This window comes from Chenopodium album, chromosome 12 (assembly GCF_948465745.1).
Source record: "Chenopodium album chromosome 12, dcCheAlbu1.1, whole genome shotgun sequence".
Lineage (NCBI taxonomy): Eukaryota > Viridiplantae > Streptophyta > Magnoliopsida > Caryophyllales > Amaranthaceae > Chenopodium > Chenopodium album.
In genome coordinates this window covers 7,587,572-7,607,604 of record NC_137845.1, presented here as the reverse complement: position 1 = coordinate 7,607,604, position 20,033 = coordinate 7,587,572, and the positions used below count along the sequence as shown (strand labels likewise).

The 20,033-nt window shown below is 35.0% G+C and overlaps 1 long non-coding RNA gene across 2 annotated transcripts; it reads right to left on the bottom strand.

Annotated features, from left to right (window-relative positions):
• Positions 1-10,843: 10,843 nt before the first annotated feature.
• LOC145570224 (uncharacterized) lies at positions 10,844-13,821 on the bottom strand. 2 transcript variants are annotated; one of them, XR_014096414.1, is made up of 3 exons: positions 13,152-13,821; positions 12,943-13,070; positions 10,844-11,595 (listed from the first exon to the last, which is right to left on the bottom strand). It is a non-coding gene; the product is annotated as an uncharacterized LOC145570224 (long non-coding RNA). The 2 variants fall into 2 exon arrangements; XR_014096415.1 differs by having other exon boundaries at positions 12,943-13,067.
• Between the last annotated feature and the right edge of the window lie 6,212 nt (positions 13,822-20,033).

Genomic DNA, 20,033 nt, shown 5'->3' with positions numbered 1-20,033 from the left:
TATGATTTTAAGAGTTTTAAACTCATACCTCAAGCATATAGGTGTGGGGTATAGAAACCTAGGGAGGGAGATGGTTTTGATTCATTCGATCAATTCTTATACTTTTAGGTATCAAATAAAAGAGCAAAATTCATTCCACACTTATACCAAACATATGATATCGAGAATTAAGCTCCAAACTCATACCACTATGGTTTCATTCTTGATATCAAGTCAACCATATACCAAGTTACAAACCAAACACCCCCTTAAAGTTTTAATTAATACCACATAATAAGGAAACATGTTAAAGCTTAATAATACCACGTTAGGTTACACATTAAATCTTAATATGAAGTACAAAACACGTTAATGTCAAATCAATCAATCATCAATATACTATATACGGAGTATAAAAACAAGCAAGCGAATCAGGTTGATAAAATGCCAGCTCTATAATTTGCTTGTCTAATTTATACTACCTCCGATTTTTTTTAGTTGCAACTTTGGAATATTTTATATCTCTCAAATAATACCCCAAAGTTGCAATTAAAAATAAAATAAAATCGGAGGTAGTATAATTTTTTATATAAAAATAAATAAATAAAAACTTGACATATTACTTTGCATAAAACTTTTGGTTAGATTTTATCATATTGATGCTAGAATAATTTTAATAGGTCCAAACTATTTAGAAATCAAATTATTAATATTAAATTATGTTTTTTTTCCTAATATTTGTATATTATTGAATCTAAATTATATCACATTGATTTAATTTTTTTGATTGATTTTAATGGATTCAAACAGTATTTCTTACGAATGTAATTTTGGATTAAAATATAGACTTTTCAAATTGTGAAGATTAAGGAGTCTGATTATGTAAATTTCCTTCAAAAAAATAATTATCTGCCAAAAATTATGCCATAAGTCTTACGCAATATAATAATTTAAGATGCTATAAAAATTTAAAATAAACTAAAACTGACTTTAACGACTAATGAAATTTATTTGAAGAATATCTAAAATTATACAATCATGTCCATAATAAAGTTAATGCTCATATTTCCAAAAATAAGTTATATATATTCTACATACATTATAAATGTTATGCCATTCTTAATTTTATGAATGTATTATTTGATTGGTTAGAATTGAAGTGTAACTAATATCTTTCTATATCTTAATAATTTTCTTCTATTCATATATAGTATGTAAATACCTATTTATGTGTGTAGTGGCGGATCTTGGCCAAAAATATGGGGGCAGGATATGAATATTTTACCTCTTGCTCAAAACTAATCACTATATTCCAATATTTTATAAATAAAATAACATTATTAAGTTTAATAGCTAAGTAATTGTAATAATATACCAGGTGCCCCAAATGGCCCCGGTGAAAGGTCCCCCTCTGTGTGTGTGATAATTTCTGGTACTATGTTTGTGAAAAAATATACCTATTGGTGGGTGGTAAGATACGAGCTTATTATTTTGGGTTTGTAAATTGATAAATACGATGAAAAAAATGAAAATTAGAGGTATAGTAAAATATCAAGAATTATTTTAGAATTATTTTCTCCCTACGTACGAGTGATAAAAATTGAATAAGTCTATTCGAGTATTATTTATTCGTAATTTAAAGTATAAGAAAAGAAATACTTGTAAGAATTTATACATATGATATCATATCGCTTATTTAGTACCCAATTATATAGTCCACTCTAAAATTAATTTTGATAATGTGATATTTATGTTATTATAGTGTACATTTTGTAGTTTTATTTTTTTTTGAAAGACCCCGTGGAAAGGGATAGGTTATATTGCTATATAACTTAACAAAATATCCAAAATACAATCGGGGATTACATCGTTCCACACTCTCAAAACAACATGCCATGGTTGAAAATGGGCAATATAGTGAGCTACTTGCCCCCCCCCCCCCCCCCCTCTCTTAATAAAAGACCAAGTGATACTAGCAAAATTAGAGCAAAAATCTAAAATATCATCAATAATTAAATGAACGGAATTAGAACCTCTAACACGCTTGCGCAGAACTTCAATAACTCCAAGACAATCACTCTCGATCACCACATTGCTCAACCCTTTCTCCTTCGCCAGTTCAAGACCCATCAAGATAGCTTTAGCCTCGGCTACATTTGCTTCCCACGTATCCTGCACCTGAGACACTGCAGCCCACCTGATCTTACCAGCTTCATCCCTGCACACCACCCCAAACCTGTGCCCACATCCCCCAAACAACCTGCATCTACATTGATCTTTAACTCACCTGCGGCAGGGGCACTCCAAACTGAAGCATGCGGCACTCCACCAGTAGCAGCATTCAACCCAATCTGCTGCCCAGCCGCGCAAGCATCAGCGTTTACCTTCAGAGCATAATTCACAATTTGCTCGGTCTTGGGAGATACACCTTCCATCACCAACTTATTCCTTACACTCCACACAACCCAACAAAGAGTAATAACATTCTCGACATCCTCCCCTTCAAGAGAATTAAAACAAAACTCCCACCAATCCATAAGACTACAAAAATCGTGAGAAGCAACTTGCTCATATGATGAGCAACTCCAAATAGCCTTAGCCACATGACACTCCTTCAAGGCATGAAGGACCGTCTCATCATCCCTGCAACAAATCCCACAGGCAGTCCCATAGTTGTGAATTCTGTGATTAATACAACTTCTCGTAGGAATAGCATTTTGGCAGGCTCTCCAAGCGAACACCTTAATGCGTGGCAACACATTAAAACCCCATATCTTCGATCAGAAGCTTCGAGCATTGGACGGAGCTTCCTGACCACGATGCCACTCATCATTAAAGATAGCTTTATAAGCCGATTTCACCGTATAGCAACCATCCTTCTCCAAATCCCAACACAAGCTATCTCGAGGCAATCTCTTACTAATAGGGATGCTGAGAATTCTATCCCTTTCGAAAGGAATCAGCAGCTCAGAAAGGCGATCCACCTTCCAACACTTTGCTTGGTGATCAATTAGCTCCGCAACTTTTAAATCAGCAGCATTACCCCTCATAGGCGAAATAATTTTCCTAGTCTGGGTATTTGGGACCCAAAAATCAAACCAGAAATTGATATTTTCTCCATTGCCTACTCTCCATCTCATCCCCCTATTAACCACCCACTTCGCCTCCCAAATGCCGCGCCACGTATAACTTGGATTCGAACCCAACTCAGCCTTAAGATAAGGTGAATTCGGGTAGTATTTGCTACGCAAAACACGTTCTAACAAGCTGCCAGACTTAGTCACCAACCTCCATGCTTGTTTCCCAAGAAGAGCCAAATTGAACGTCTTGAAATCTCGAAATCCCAAGCCCCCTTCTTTCTTTGCTCGACATAATTTCTTCTAAGCTAACCAATGCATCTTCCTCTCTCCTTGCTTTTACCCCCACCAAAATTGTGCTACCAAGGATTTCAACTCATCACAAAACGAAGATGGAAATTTGAACACGCTCATTGCATAGGTAGGGAGAGATTGGGCCACCGCCTTTATCATGATTTCCCTACCCGCTTTTGAAAGAACCATCCCCTTCCATCCTTGGAGTTTTTTCCACAATTTTTCCTTAACCCCTTTCGTGATAACTTTCTTCGAACGCCCCACCACCATAGGAAGTCCAAGGTAGCGATCGTGAATATCGACCACTCTAACATTACACCTACTCACAAACTCTTGTCGTTTTCCCTCTCCAACACCCTTGCTAAAAGAAATAGTAGTCTTGTCAAAATTAATTTTTTGACCCGACGACTTCTCATAAACATCCAACACATCAACAATAGCCTCTAAATCTTGCATATTTGCTCTTGAGAAAATAATGCAATCATCCGCAAACAACAAGTGACTAACAACCGGTGCCGTCGGAGCAATTCTAATTCATGAAGGGTACCACATTCCTCTGCCCTCCTAAGGAGTTGAAAAAAAATATCCGCACACAAAATGAACAGATAAGGGGAAAGAGGGTCTCCCTGTCGAATCCCTCTACTTGGAGCAAAAACATCAAACGGTTTACCATTAATCAGCACCGAGAAAGACACAGAACGCACACAATTCATCACACACCTAGTCCAACTCTGATCAAAGCCAAACTTGTTCAGAACAGCTTCTACAAAATCCCATTCAATTCTATCATAAGCCTTTGACATATCTAATTTCATCGCCATGCAACCTTCCTTAGAGTTCAAATTTTTCATATGATGGAACATCTCAAAAGCGACTAAAATATTGTCCGTAATCAATCTTCCTGGGGTAAAAGCACTTTGATTAACGGAAATAATTTTATCAAGAAAAACTTTTAGTCTATTAGCAAGAACTTTCGAGACCAACTTATAGATCACATTGCACAACGAAATAGGCCTAAAATCCGACATTTGATCAACATTGCTTTTTTTTCGGAATTAGAGAAATAAAAGTCTTATTAAGAAAATCAGGAATGGGCTCTCCCTGAATAGCTCGCACTGAACAAGTAATCGACGGACCCAATAAATGGCAATAAATCTAAAAAAATAATGGACACATTCCATTCGGACCCGGGGCTTTGATAGGATGCATTTGATCAAGTGCAAATTTCACCTCATCCGCAGAGTACGGCCTTCTCAACACAACATTCATATCGTCCGTCACCCTACTTTGAAAATCTTGCAGGGCAAGTTCAATCATAGGAGGGTTAGAAGAAGAAAATAAATTTGTAAAGTAATCCACGGCAATCCTCCCAATCTCCTTATCCCCTGACTTAAGATCACCATTGGAGTCCTTTAAAGAACGAATAGTATTTTTCCTCTTTTTACCTGAAGCTCTCTGATGAAAGAACTTTGTATTGCGGTCTCCCTCCGCAAGCCATATCACCCTTGACCTCTGTCTCTAATACGTTTCTTCATGCTTAATCAGACCCTCAATGTCACGCAAAAGGCGCCTTCGTTGCTCCATCTGTGCCGCTGACAAACCACCTCTGTTCAGCTTCTACAACTTCTTTCTTTTCTTCCTAAGTTCACGGAATGTAGCACCAAATTTATTCATGCTCCATTTTTTTAAATTAGCAGCACACATCGACAGCTTAGAGTCCAAACTAAGACCACCCACCCAAGCACTCTCCACTACACCCGCGCATTCTTCATCTTGTTGCCAAAATTGCTCGAAGCGGAAAGGTTTTTCACCAAGAGAAAAGGAAGGTTGCTGGTATAAAACCAGTTTAATAGGGGCGTGGTCAGACCACTCACGGTCAATATGGATAACATGAGCTTCGGGAAAGGACGCAAACTAGGAATCGTTAGTCAACGCCCTATCCAAACGACATTGAGTATTTTCATGTTCATCCCTCCCATTATCATAAGTAAAAGCATAACCCGACACTCCGGAGACTACAAAAATCAACCGCAGCTCTAAAATTTGCCATTTGCCATTCCGCCCTATCGTTTCCACCATTCTTTTCCGATGCAAATAAAATTTCATTAAAATCCCCAATGCACGCCCAAGGAAGTTGGGATTGAGAGTGAAGATCACGAAGTAAAGACCAAGATAAGTGTCTATTACCAACCTCCGGCCAACCATAAAACCCGTTCAATCTCCACACTTCCTCACCCAAGCCACCCCGAATTTCAACATCAATATGGTGAAGAGACATAGAACGTAAATGAACATCCACCCCTTTTCTATTATTGATTACGAGTAAAATTTATATTTATTGAACTTATTTTTTTTATTTTTTTTTTACTAAATTGAAGTATTTTTACCAAACTAAAATTATTTTTACGGATTAAAACTTATTTTTGCTAATTCTTTATTTTTTTGAAAAAATAAAAAACAATAATCCCACCTTTCCTCGGTTTTCTGAAAACAACCCACCTTCGATTATTCTAGAAATAATCTCACCTTTTACATAGATCAATCTTCTTTTAACAAGCCCTTTGACCTGTTACCTGTTTTACAGGTTAAGTATGTTTTTTTTAAGAAATATGTCTCCTCTCTACCATCAACTGCCATTGCCACTGCCGCCCTAGCCCCTAGTACCCCACCGTTGTCACCCTTAAAAACACTAATGGCCAACCAAAATAAACCCACCCCCTTTCCTGCCACCCTGCACCCTTTACTACCTCCCCTTACCTCTCCCCAATGGACACCTCCCCACCACCACCAAAACCACAATCTCTCCACCTACCAATGCTAACCATCAATCGCCACCAGCTCACTACCTCGCCTGTAACTCACCTCCAGCAACATCCATCGTTACCCCCCAACCAATTATAATTCTCCAAATTTCCACTGTTATTTTAAGAAGATTGAAGTTGGAATTTAGTCGTAAGCAAGCAAACATAAAAAAAAAAAACATAAAAACGCATTCATCAAGGAAAATAAAGAGGAAATTAAAAGCAAAGAAACCTAGTTATAAGAGGAAGAAGAATGGCTTTCCGAATTGTTCATGGCTAAGTAGGAGGAAGTATTAATGTAGGTTTGTTATGCATTTGCAAATGCATAACAAATACTAAAATATTAAATAGCACATGGGGGTGAGAGAAAGGAGGAGAGAGATGGGTAAGTAAGAATGTGAGACCACTTTTAATTATATCGTTAAAAGCTTAGATAATACCATTGATTTTGTAGTGATATTATTTCTACATGTAGTGAGTATCAGTGAATGAATATATAATTTCACTACATACATAAATAATTCCACTGAATGTTCAATGATACTATTTGATCATCTAGTGATACAATTGATCACCCAATGGTACTACTCTAATTCAGAAATGCATTTACGTGAAATGACCCCATACCCCTCGTTATACATCACTAGCCTCCCTTTAAAAGGCCTCGCTAATTAGAAGGGTTAGAAGGGTTAAAGTGCGACATTTGTACCCCGCATTTCATAGCAACAACATCCATCGTTGTCACCCAAAAACCTCACCCCTCAAACAATGCTAGCCCACTATCTTCACCACCATCGTCACCACCATCGCCGTCGCCCAGCACAACAATTAACAATGTTTAAATTAACCCAAATCATCAATTGAATTGACAATGAGCCCTTTAATTATTTATAGAAAAAATCCATGTGTACCTTAGAAATCTCTTTAATGGGAGAGAGAAAGCTCACACTCTCACAGGCTGCTCTGATGGAGAACTTGGAGTACATTCAATGGAGAAAAGGGAAGGAAAAGGGGGTGATATTGTTTCAGTGAAAAAGAGGAAAGGGGAGGGGAAGGAGGTTGGTTATTAGGCCGGCGGGGAAGGGGATGGGTCGGTTCCGGTTGGGAGGGTGGGGTTGGTCAGGTCGGCTGCCATGTGCTGAATGAGGCTAGCTCCGGCGAGGGTAGAAGGAAGGGAAGGGTGGAAGTTTTTTTTTTTTTAAATTATCAAAACAACCAATTAGATAGCAAAACCTGTCAAGTTATCTTCTCTAACCAATTGCTAATCTAACAAAACAGGTCAAGGCTTGTTAAAAGAAGAGTGGGATTATTTATGAAATAATCAAAAGTGAGATTGTTTTCGGAAAACTAAGTAAAGGTGTTTGTATGTATGAAATAATAAAAGTATATCGATAATAAAACTATATACAACATTTTTATCTTAAAAAATCTTTCTAGAATTTGCTTACATGACATCTTATGTGTCACGATAATAGCTATTTGTCGTCTATGGCTCAACACTTGGCGAAAAATTAAAATGCCAAATGTTGATATCTCATGGCCTGGCTGTGAGACCGCCTTCATTCATTAGTGACTATTTTTGTGCTCGGGCGATGCTCGGATTGTTGATAAAATTTTAGGATAAACTTTTTAGTTTGAATGTTCATTAATACAGTTATGTAATCCCTTTTGATAATACAGGATATTTAGACATACGACATCCTATAGGTTATTTATAGAATAGTGTACTTTTTACAGTTTTGTTTGTAAATAGAGATATTTATGTAATTATTGACTTGAAATTATTGTTATTAAACTTAAAATATTTTTACCAAACCAAACTTATTTTTACTCATTAAAACTTATTTTTACCGCAACTGTATTATTTTTTTAACTAAATTAAATATAACATTTAGCTAAGGTGTGTTTTATTCACCTGATTTTTACTTATTTGATCTTATCTAAACTTATTTGATCTTATCTAAACTTTTTAGCCCTTATTAAAACTTATTAGTTATAAATTAAACTTAGTAGCCCTGATTAACCCTTATCTGTACTTATCTGATCTTATTAACCCTGAAATAAGTAAATTAAGGTGGACAAAACAGGGCCTTAATGTATCTTATTTTAAAAAACTTTTTGAAATGAATTTTAAGATGGAAATTAAATCGAGTTCTAGGATATTTATTAAAAGTTATGATTAATTTGTATGTATGTAATATTTTAGTGATATGATATATTAGATTTATAAAATTATTTGCTGTATTTTAATATAAAGTATCCTATGCTTTGCTAGCTACTATTGTATTTTTTAAAAAAAACAAACAACAACTATTGTATTTTAATCTAAAGTATTCTATTACTTGCTATTGTTTTCATCAACAAATTTAAATTATAAAAAAAAAATATGAATGGTACGGTTACGCCGGTATTATGTATATCATAATATTTATGTAATTTCATTATTATTTATATATGTATCTAGTGCCTCGATATTTATTTTTCCAGCTATGTAAGATGTGTAGCTTACGACACCATTGCAAACTTTTCAATTAAAATATCATATATAAAGGAAAAAAATAATACATATATTTAAGAAGTTTTAAATGATTATGAGAAATAAAGATCTAAATTTAGTTAAATCTTAAGTAGTCTTAACATAATTGGAAAATATAGTCTTAACATAATTGGAAAATATTAAAAATTATTACATTATGATGTAGCATTAAAAAAAAAAAAAAAAATCTTAAGACAAGACTGGTCTAATCTTGTTTTAACATCAACCAATTAGGTAGCATTTTAATTACATAAAATTCAAAACAAAAAAATTTATCCTTAACAAGTTCTAGAAAATAAAATAAAATGATCTAAGGGTGTGTTCTATGCACGTGATTTTCACTGATCTGAACTTATTTTAACTTAACTGCACTTTTTTTTTTTTTTGAAAGAAACTTAACTGCACTTATTTGAACTTACTAGACCTTATTAAAACTTATTTTAGTTGTAATTTGTATTTCGACAACCCTTATCAGAACTTATTAAACCGAACTGAACTTATCTGAATTTAACTTATTACACCTGAAATAAGTGAAAATAAGGTAAACAGAATAGACCCTATTGCGAATTTTATCTTTTTGCGTGATTTGTGTATAAAAAAATTGTGCATTAGTACTTTTATAAATAATTTTGAAGTTAATGATGTGATATGTTGTCACATCACATTTGCAACTTTTTTTAAAATTTGGGATAAAAATATTTTAGAAATAATATTTGATGAGACATGAAGAGATAAATAATACTTGGAAATTTTGTGTAGAATTACCTAAAGATAGGTTGTTTTGTAAACAACTACCCGTTTTTAAAAATATTGTTTATAACTACCCGTAAGTTTGCAAACGTTTGTCTAGCATTACCCAATAATGTTTTCCGTCTAATTTCGGCATTAGTGGGGCCCACTTCTTTGCTTTCTCACCCAATCTACCTCTCTCATTTATTTCCCTCCCAACTCATCCAAAAATCAAAGAGAAGAAAAATCAAGCAATTCAACCCAATTACTCAATAATTCAAGTAATGTTTAACCTAAGCTAATTTTTAGTTCATGGTCTCTTGAATTCGTTTTAAGGTTTTAATTTATAGCAATTAACATAATTAGGGATTCAATTTAGGGTTTATGACTTCAAATCAGTTTAGGGATTTTGATTTCTAGGGTTAGGGGTGGAATTAAATTGGGGGTTTTTGCTTATTTTGGCTTTGGGATTGCATTCAATTGCATTAATTTGTGAGAGATAGTTTGGGAGGGGAGCTAATTGGGTGGAAAGCGAAAAGTGGGCCCTTTAACGTCTAATTTGACGGAAAACGTTATTGGGTAGGGTTAGACAAACATTTGTAAACTTACGGATAGTTCTAAATTAAACAAATAAAAAATACGGGTAGATAGCTCATTCAGAGGTGCACAGAATAATGCTGTCAGCCATCTTCATACACTGTTTTGTCTCCTGTTCTGAGTCCTCTGCATTTTAAAATATCAAGGCTAATGATATGTAGGACTGATAGCACAAACAAATTTATAGGAAATATAAAACTGATACAGTCATTAAGCAAGAAGGATAATGGCCATCAGAAAATAATTTTGATTTGGTTATAAAGTGGCTTAATATCAACATTAGTCACTTAACTTGGTCTCTTTGGAAGGCAGGCTGGCAGGTAAAGTAAAGAAAGGAATGACTCTGGCTGGTGTTTCTGTTCTGATTTACCATATTTCGGCTGCCAGAAATGCTGTGTTGAGCAATATAGTTCCCACCCTAAGGCTATGTTTAAATGTATGAATATTTTAGTTTGTAATAGAGTCGAGTCTAGTTCCGAGAACTGGAAAATGGACTGAGAGGCATAGGTCAGGCTGCAGGGGAACCATTCTAGATAGTTTGCTTGCCTATGGGACGTGCAAAGATATGCCCTCTTTAGTCTTTATCTTGTATTTCTAATTATTTGGTAAAAATATTTTCTACCTTTTACTGTGAAGGCAAAATTATTTGGAACTGTGACATGTCATCTATGATTATAGGAAGAACAAACAATTGCAGAAGTGCAAATATCTAGTCTTTTGATTCTTTTGATTGCTAGGAAAAATGCATGCACTCAGAAATGTGAAGCATCAAGCTACCATAAGGCTTTGTTCTATTCACCAAAAAGTTAAATTTTAGACAAGGGCTTGAGTTCAATTTACAAATTACAAATATAGACTAAGTTCTGACAAGTTCATATTAGTGTTTTTAAGGCAAAAGAATGAAGTCTCAAGCAATAGAAAACTAGAGACAGAAAGACTCCACCTGTCAATTGATCATAGCGAGATACAATGTGCTTCGCATAGGGGACTTTATTCAAAACAGGAAGATGTAATCGTATACAATTCTGCAATGCATCCTTTTGCTTCTCGGAGCCAATCTTGAAAATCATCTGGACTACATAATTTGCAAATTGGTCCTTCATCATCATCTGAATAACACAGCTCAAAAAAAGAGAGAAGGTGAGGAACCATAATAGGGAGGAATACATCCTCATAAACTTTTATTCTATCAGACAACTGTATCCCATAGTAAATTACCCAAGCAGTTGGACTCTACAACCAACCAAAAGCACACAATTCATAATATGAAATACGAAGTACAAATTTGGCACACAAAGCGCATAAATCTCACAGTACTACCAGACCAACTTTCAACACCGAGCATAAATTTTCAGAGTTATGAACATATATCTCTGCCAACTTGCCAATAATAATGCTTCATTACTGTCAGGCTGTGCAATGATTTCTCAATTATGAAATCTCTCTCTGAATCGTTCCCATATTTTAAGCATTTTTCATCAACATTGGAGGTGAACTTATGCTGACTCAACTGTACAAGTCGACCAGACAACTTTTGAATAATTTGGCTTCTTTGATGAGGTTTTCCCATTTCCTTAACATGCTGCAAAGAGTCAAAGTTGCTCAGAGTCATATACCATCATGTTATTGAGCTCCACCAAACACAAAACTTGAGAAACAGCAACAAGGAAAGATTTTTAATAACAGTAAACATGCCCATATATCTCATGCACAAGCTCCACTTTCTGATCAAGCTCAATTACCTCCAGTGTCAACAGCAAGATTTCAGGGGGAAAATGAGTTTAAAGGGACAAGAACAAAATAAAATTGGTTAACAAAATGCCCTTTGACTAAGATTTGGGATCAACAAGAAAGATCACAGAACTTTTCCAGCATGACCATTGTCTAATATTTTATTTATTTATTTTCATCCTCTACCCGGCTTCTTTTTAATTTTTTAACACGTCTACATTTACGAACAAAATGCATAGTAACATAATGCATCAAGTATAGGGGAAAGAGCACTGTAGGTAAATGTTAGTTATATAGGTTATCAAGGCAGCAGCCAGAAAATGCATCAATAAATATTTGCCATGAGAGCCACCTGCAAGCGCATCTCCTATTAAATATCTTAGTCTGAGACACAAGTTCATCCATCTTTCTTAATCCGAGACATACGTTTCAGAGGATTAACCAGACAAAATTGTTGAAGAGATTACTAAGAGTAAGTCAAGGAAGTTCAGTGTAAACTATTCATTATATTCTTGCAATAATCTTATCCTTACTTCTAGTAGTTATCGGTTATCGCCTTATCGGTGCATATCTCCTAGATTATTAGTATATACTAAACTTCAGATGTTTATCTCTAGTATGTATATGCTTTACATAGAAAGTGTATAATTCATTAATCAAATTTATTGATATGGTATTAAACCATTGAAAAATTTTCCATTAATTTTTTTCCTTCACTTTTGCTGTTATCTTGCCTTCATTTATCCTAAATGGCCTTTTACATCAATGTCTCATTCTAAATTCTAAAACAACCAAACCATTCATCATTGTTTACCTCAATCATACACCTAGAAATTACATCTCATGTAACATTCAATTGGAGGTACTTAAATTGGTTCATGTCCTGCTCCTTCTAAAACCATTACTATTGGAGACATCGAGGCCCTTAACCAATCCTACATGACTTTGCGGTAAGTCAAATTAGTCTAAAAATGTGGAAAATAAATACACACACATTCAGAAATTCATAGTTAAAATCTGTAAATGCAGCACAAGATAAGGAGGAGCAAAAAAAAATGCTTATTTTTATCTCATTCTAAACCAAAGACATCTAAGACAATGGAAGATTGTTATTTAAGTCTAAATCTTAACACAACTGCCTCAATGTTATTTGAAATACTTTCAGGTTATACAAACTGTTTCAAAGATTTGAAATTACCTAATTAAGCAGTATCGCTGCATCCAAAGTTGTAGCAGAATCATCACCAACAACAAGGTAATGCTTAGGTGACACTAGAATTGCAAAATTTTCACTTTGCTTCGAATCTGATGATTGCCTTTCATCTGCTGCAATTATAACAGGTTAAGAAACTTCAAATGACAAGGACAAACAAACTACGCTGAGGAAAAATAAATAAGAAATCCCACCTTTCTTGTCATCACTTCCAAGTCAAACTTAGGCCTTTTGGCAGCATCACCCACAAGAGCAGACCTTTCTTCAGACCTTCCTCTAGCTCTGAAATGCCTATCTTCAAGTAGGTTAAACCCCTCACCAATACTGTTCTCCTTTAGGAATTTCTACCGACATAGAGATTCCTAATTCCTAGCCATTGTTGTATATTCCTAGTCACAGAAGATCCTGTTAATGCAGGAGGGACTGGAAATGTGTGCTCCCCTAAGCTAGGATGGTATCTATAAGAGGTGAATCTAAGGCCAACACCACTTGTTAGAGGGGATATGCTCGATACATATAATGCAGGATGGATGATTTAGTTCCCTTCAAAGATCTAGTTATATATAACAGTCTATCTTTGTGATGCAAGTTCCTCCATTTGGCACTGAGCATTTGAGCTACACTCTTCCGAACATTCTCATAGAGTTGTTGAAAGTCTTGTCCTTTTGAACAAGAACGCCAAAAGAAGCAGTAGCGATTGACTAGCATATGGTTTCATTTCTCCAGGTATACCCTCCGCAGAATTCTCAAAGAAGGTGGCCTTGAAATAAGTATCATTTGGCATTTAAAAAGCATTATTCTGAGGTCATCTGCCAAAATTAGGATGTAATATAGAGTTAACACTGACTAGGTAATCCATTTATTCCTCGGCTTAAATGCCTGATGCACTTATTATACTTGGAGGATGTGATTTATGATATTTATCCACCACATATGTTGTAATGGCTTCTGATGAACAACATACATCAATCCGGGAATAACATAAGCATGGAATCCAGGAATCTGGTATGCTGAACCTTGTGAAACATTTAACAATTTCATTCTTGACTCTACTACTGAAACTTCAGACCCAATATTTACTTTGGATTCAAACATAATCCTTTAAACTGACAATTCTGCGATGCAAAGCAGTTGATGCAGAAGAATTGATAGAAGAACTCATGGTACTATGCTCATCAACAGAAATTGAACACGACTCCAAAATCTGATCAGTGTTTGAAGTATGACACTAAAGTTACTAACTAAGTAATACTCTTTATAGCACATAATTTGACACTAACAGTTTATTTGGATAAAGAAAGGGGAAGGAAAAGAAGGGGAGGGAAAAATGGTGAGTTTTCCTTCCAAATCTCCCCACCGATCGAGGGATCAATTTCCTATAATTTAATCATTCCATTTCTCTTTCCTCCAATTCCCTCCCTTCCTCGTTTACTATCCAAATGAAAGATACTCCATCTCTCCATTTCTCTTCCCTTCCTGTCCCTCTATTTACTTCAATCCAAACACACCGTAAAGCTACTAATTAATACTCCTACTCTGTACTCTTTATATCACATAATTTGCTCATTAACATAAATTAATTTGGCTAATTTAGTACATTGTGTTTGTTCATATGCCCATTTTGTTACAAAAATCAGCAATAAACATTGAAATCAAACAATTTATCCCAAAATAAAGAAAGTTACTTGTGTAAATTATAAACAAAATTCACAATGTCACAAACTCACAACAAATTTGTAATTTAATTGAAGCTAGAAGATTAATTCATTAAACAAAACCAATCAATTTACTAATTTTCATATGCAATTAGTAAAGAGAGAAAGTGATCATGCCTGAATTACGAGGATGAGTTTGATGATGATGCGATTCAATGGACTTTTCAAATTGGGCTACTTTAAAATTCTATGGATGCCTAGATATTTGGGAGAATTTCATTACTGGAACATATTTGAGCATTAATGAAAAAATTAGAGGTGATAAAGAAAGATGGGCCCGACCCGGCCTGATTTTGGGTGGCAATGGTATGGACTAAAATATTCAGCCCGTAAATTTTAACTTGGACCCGCGTTTAGTCAGAACTGGCTAGTCTTGCAATCAAAAGTGAGCATAAACTATAACACAAATGAACATTAAGTAATTGAACATATTTGAAAAGTGGTTGGTCCTCCCCAACAAAAATTAACAATTACTAGAAAAAGAAATGAACACTTAGTAATTGAACATATTTGAAAAGTACCATTGAAACTGCAACTATATATCAGAAAATTGAGATGAATATCTTGTTATATAACAATGAATACTTTTTTTAAATAAAAAATGAATTCCAAATCAAAAGAAAGAAATATCTAAATTTTGAAATTAACATTACAAGTGAACATAAAACATATGAGAATGAACATATATTGATTTTATAATGAACAAAATTGTAAAATATACTGTATTTAGTTAGAAAATGTTTATTTTTGTAATAATAAATGTTCATTTCTGATCGTGAAACCAGCCAGCTCTGGCTGGACACAGGTCCAACCAATACTAACTAGCCTTCAAGTTGAGTCCGTCCCAACTTGAAATTATATTTTTAGTTGGACCATGGACAAGCATTATAAACATTCAGGCTTGAAAAGCCCGTTAGGTTCCGTCAAAATTTATACCAACCTTGCCCCCCTAAATCCCTCCAAATAATTGTTTAGCCCACTATCTCGGGTCGGTTGCTGTGAGGGGTACTGCATGAACCGGTGGTGCCCAACACACACACACAGAGCAAATGAATTGTGCCAATTTATTGCATTTTCTACCAGCAAATGTAAAACTTCGTACAACAATAGCAAATGAGAAATATTCTTACTCATTTGTTTATTGAATATTAAAGGATGAAAAATATTTTATATGCATAATTTTAATATTAGAATTTAATCAACAAATGAACAAGTAATATTCTTACTCATTTGTTTATTGAATTAGCAAATATACCCGGGTGTACATAATAATTTCTCTTTTAATATTGGTATGCACATGTGCAAACTTTTTTACTCAAACACGATATGAGTTTCCAAAAAAGCAAAAAACATTATAACTCGAAAATCAATCTTTTCATCCTTGTATATTATTAACGGAAAGCATGTATACCTGTAGAATAGAAAGGCCTTTTTCATCTGCACATTTCATATGCATAATAAATATATCTAGAGGTGTCTGCAACTCTTTGTTTTTTAAATTGCCTTTGATGTGTTGATATTTCAGCAAACGATACACAGCACGGAGATGAAAACCTTTAACAGCCAAATGTAGTGGAGTATCACCATTATCATCAGTTGTATTGATCAGCTCCTTAAACTTTCGTTTATGCAAATATGCAATGATGTAATAGTTGTCGTCATTCTTTGCTGCAACATGGAGGACGTTTTGATCTTTGCTATTAAGCAAATGCAAGTGGTGGAAGAGTTTAATGACCTTTACGAAACCCCCTTCCGCTGCGTGGTGGATTGGAAAGGATCCATTCTTATCTTTATCACGCTTAAATTCAAGATCGGGACATTTTTTCAGTAATAATTTAACCCCCTTAACATGACCACTAAATGCTGCATAAGAAAGAGGACTCCGCCCATCATTGTCAAGTGAATCCAAAAGACCCGGAGCGTTAGTTGTTAATTATGCTTTTCAAGATAGCTGCATGCATTAATTTGAACTACAAATTTACCTGATAATGTTTAATAGTTTGACTCAAATGTCTATGTGAGACACAAATTTTGTTTCTCACTATAAGAAACTGGGGCATCCCCAAACAATGGGAAATTCCCTATTTCTCATATTGAGAAACGAAATTTGTCAAACAATACACTTAGCTTTGCTCCTTGCAAGAATCGCTACGTGGACTATTGATTCTGCACCCTTTATATGATTTTGAAGCTGTCTATTGCCTTCAAGTCCTTGGATCATATTGTTGATCAATTTGTTCTCACTAGTACTCCAATATTTTATAGCGAGAAACAAAGGACAAATATTGTCCTTATTTAAGCAATATGCTGCTTGTGGACACTTTTCATACAAGTATTTGGCAAGTTTCCTATGGTTATATAACACCGCAACATGCAATGCTGTGTTTCCATCAATATTCGGCCTTATACATATACGATCTGAAGGGATAGATGGCGACCATTGAAAAAGACCTTTAAGGGACCGGAAATTACCAACCTTAACAGCTGAATGAATCGGAAGGTCACCTTTCTTGTTGGCTTGGTACATGAGAGTAGTACAACCATGTCCTTGAAGGAGATCGTGAATCAGTTGGGTACTATCCATACAAGCTGCTATATGGAGAACATTTTCGCCCTCATCCGGGGTTAGAAGGTCCTTAAGCTGAAGCCTTCTAACTGATTCAAAAACTCGATTTTATCTCTCGTTTAGCCAAGTGTAGATGCAAATTACCATTGATAGGAAACAACTTTATATCATTTGTAGCTTTTTCTAGCATCAAATTTAGCTTCATAACCACTCTTTTGTTTGTATCATCTACAAACGTTAATTCTTTTGCCAAATCGTTTGCCATTAACCCTTCCTTGTTCAATAATCCAACATTGACCCCTTCATTTTGGATAAGAAGTTCAACCACTTCAACATGCTTGGAAAGAGTAGCCAAATGCAAAGGAGTGTTACCATCATCGTCGTTTTGATTGAGTAAAGGGTCTACATCTGATAAACTAAGCACATAAGAGACCAATTTTGAGTCACCTATCAATGTTGCCAAATGTAGAATATTTTGGCCTCTTCCATTAAGCAGAAATCTTGAGCTACTTAGTAGCCCTATAATACTAATATGACCTCCATGTACCGCCTGGTGAATTGGAAAGGATTTGTCTTTGTTGCATATAAAGGCGCTATTAGGGACTTTCATGTCAAAAATCTGAACCTTTTCCAGATAACCTCTAAAAGTTGCATAAGATAGAGGTGTCAACCCTTCTTCATTCACTAAATTGATAAGCTTTCCATCATCATAGAGAAGTAGGTGTTCCAACATTTCTGCAATTGTTGTCAATTTTAAATTTATATACAGCATAATATGATGTTCCCTAAAGTTTCTTTCAATATTATTGCTAATGTTCCCAAGCCTGCCATCACCCCTCGTCTTAAAAAAATAATTCCAAATCATTAAAAAAATGTGCTAATATTATTGCTAATGTTCCCAAGCCTGCCATCACCGTACGTCCTTTTTGGACCCATCTTCTATTCCGTAAATTTTTCAATTAAGTAATTAATGTGATGACTTGAAAAAAGTAAATCCAAGTGAAAATAAAGACAACAATATTCCACTTCGATGGAAAATTAACAGATGACGAATTGACGATGGAGCAGAAGGCAAAGCAAAAGAATGCCCATGCAATCAAAACCTCAAAGGCTGATGTTACAAAGTTTCTACAGTGAAAAATTGAATCAACCATACAAATTTATGAGTTCCTGCAGTGAACACATGAAAGCATACGACATTGAATAGGGAAAGGAAAAAAAAACTAATATGTGAAAAATTAGAAACTGTATGATAGTTGGATAGAACATGGAAGAATTTAAATTTTTTTTTTTATTCTTTTTTGGTCAAAATCATCAAAAATTAAATCAATAGTCGATTTCATCAACGGTTCACATTAGTCAAAAATATAAATGGTTGTGATTTGATCTAATACATTAATACAATGACCACAATTTTATTGTGGCCACTCAAAAGTCATCCGATAATTAAAAGGAATTTTTTTTCAGCTTCTCTATTCTATTTTTTATCATCAATTTGATATTAAGATTTTAAAATAATTCCAAATCATTAATCTTTACCATTCATTTTTAATAATTATGGTTGTCATACCCTAGGATAACAGCCGGAACCACTACAAAAATAGTACACAATATATACCATGCCTGTCACTAACCAGTTACTAAATCTATATTTGGTCAGATGAGTTTCGCCTGAAATAGCATAAATCCCCGTGAAGTACGCAGCTGCCAAGGACACAAGCCCAAGAAAAAGATAAATACCTCCCAACTTGACAATCCGAGTCTTCCGATATGTATTGTTGAAGGTGCTTAAGATGAGTGCTAGAGCCGATACAAGAGCGAACCAAATTGCGACATTGTTAAAATTTATAAAAGCTTGGAAAACCTTATCTTTGGAAAGAGATGGCAAACCGGTGTCTTGGTGGTAACCACCAGGAGGGCTGCATATCGCTGCATAATTAAGTCACGGTGATGATGATCGTCGCTACTAGCAAAAGGACGTTGGTCCGCTCATAGATGGCTTGTATGTAGCGTTCTTTGTTGCTGGATGAGTCATTGTCCTTCGCTTCTGGTTGCTTAATCTCCTTTCCTTGACCTTTATTTTGATCTCTTCTTCCTCTCACAAACTTTTTCTCAACAATGTGTTTAAATGTAGAGCCTGCAGTCCAGTACATAATTACATGTTGGGATCGAATTTCAAAATTGGAGGTAGTATATGGGATCATGTGAAATTGAATATTAATATAAGTTGCAGCTGAAATTACGTGACAACTATGATAATGCTACAATACTGATTAAAAAGACACAAATGATTTGTTAAATATGATGGTAGAGCCGCGCGTGGAGGTGTATTTATGTTGAGGTAAGCACGTACCTGCTGTCGTTTCACAGGTTCGTTTCCAAACGGATATGGCAGATTCAGTTCAAACATGTCTCTAGCAGTCAACAACTCGTAGTTCTTTGAGTTGCAGTCAATATGTGATTTTTCATGCACCAAACGTTTCACAATTGCACAGTGCAAGCCTTTTACAGCCAAATGAATTGAAGTGGAGTGTTACCATCATCATCACCAGCATTCAGTACATCCTTAAACTCCTGCAATGACAGCAGATAATTTACGACATTCCAGTGACCTTTGATTGCTGCGACATGGAGAATGTTTTGACTCTTGTTATTCAACAAACATAACTTTTTGGCAATTATGGGATACTGGAGCAGTTTGATAATCTCTACTTCGTTCTCATTTGCAGCATGGTGAATCGGAAAAAAATCCATCCTCATTTTGATCGCGCTGAAATTTGAGGTATGAAAAATTT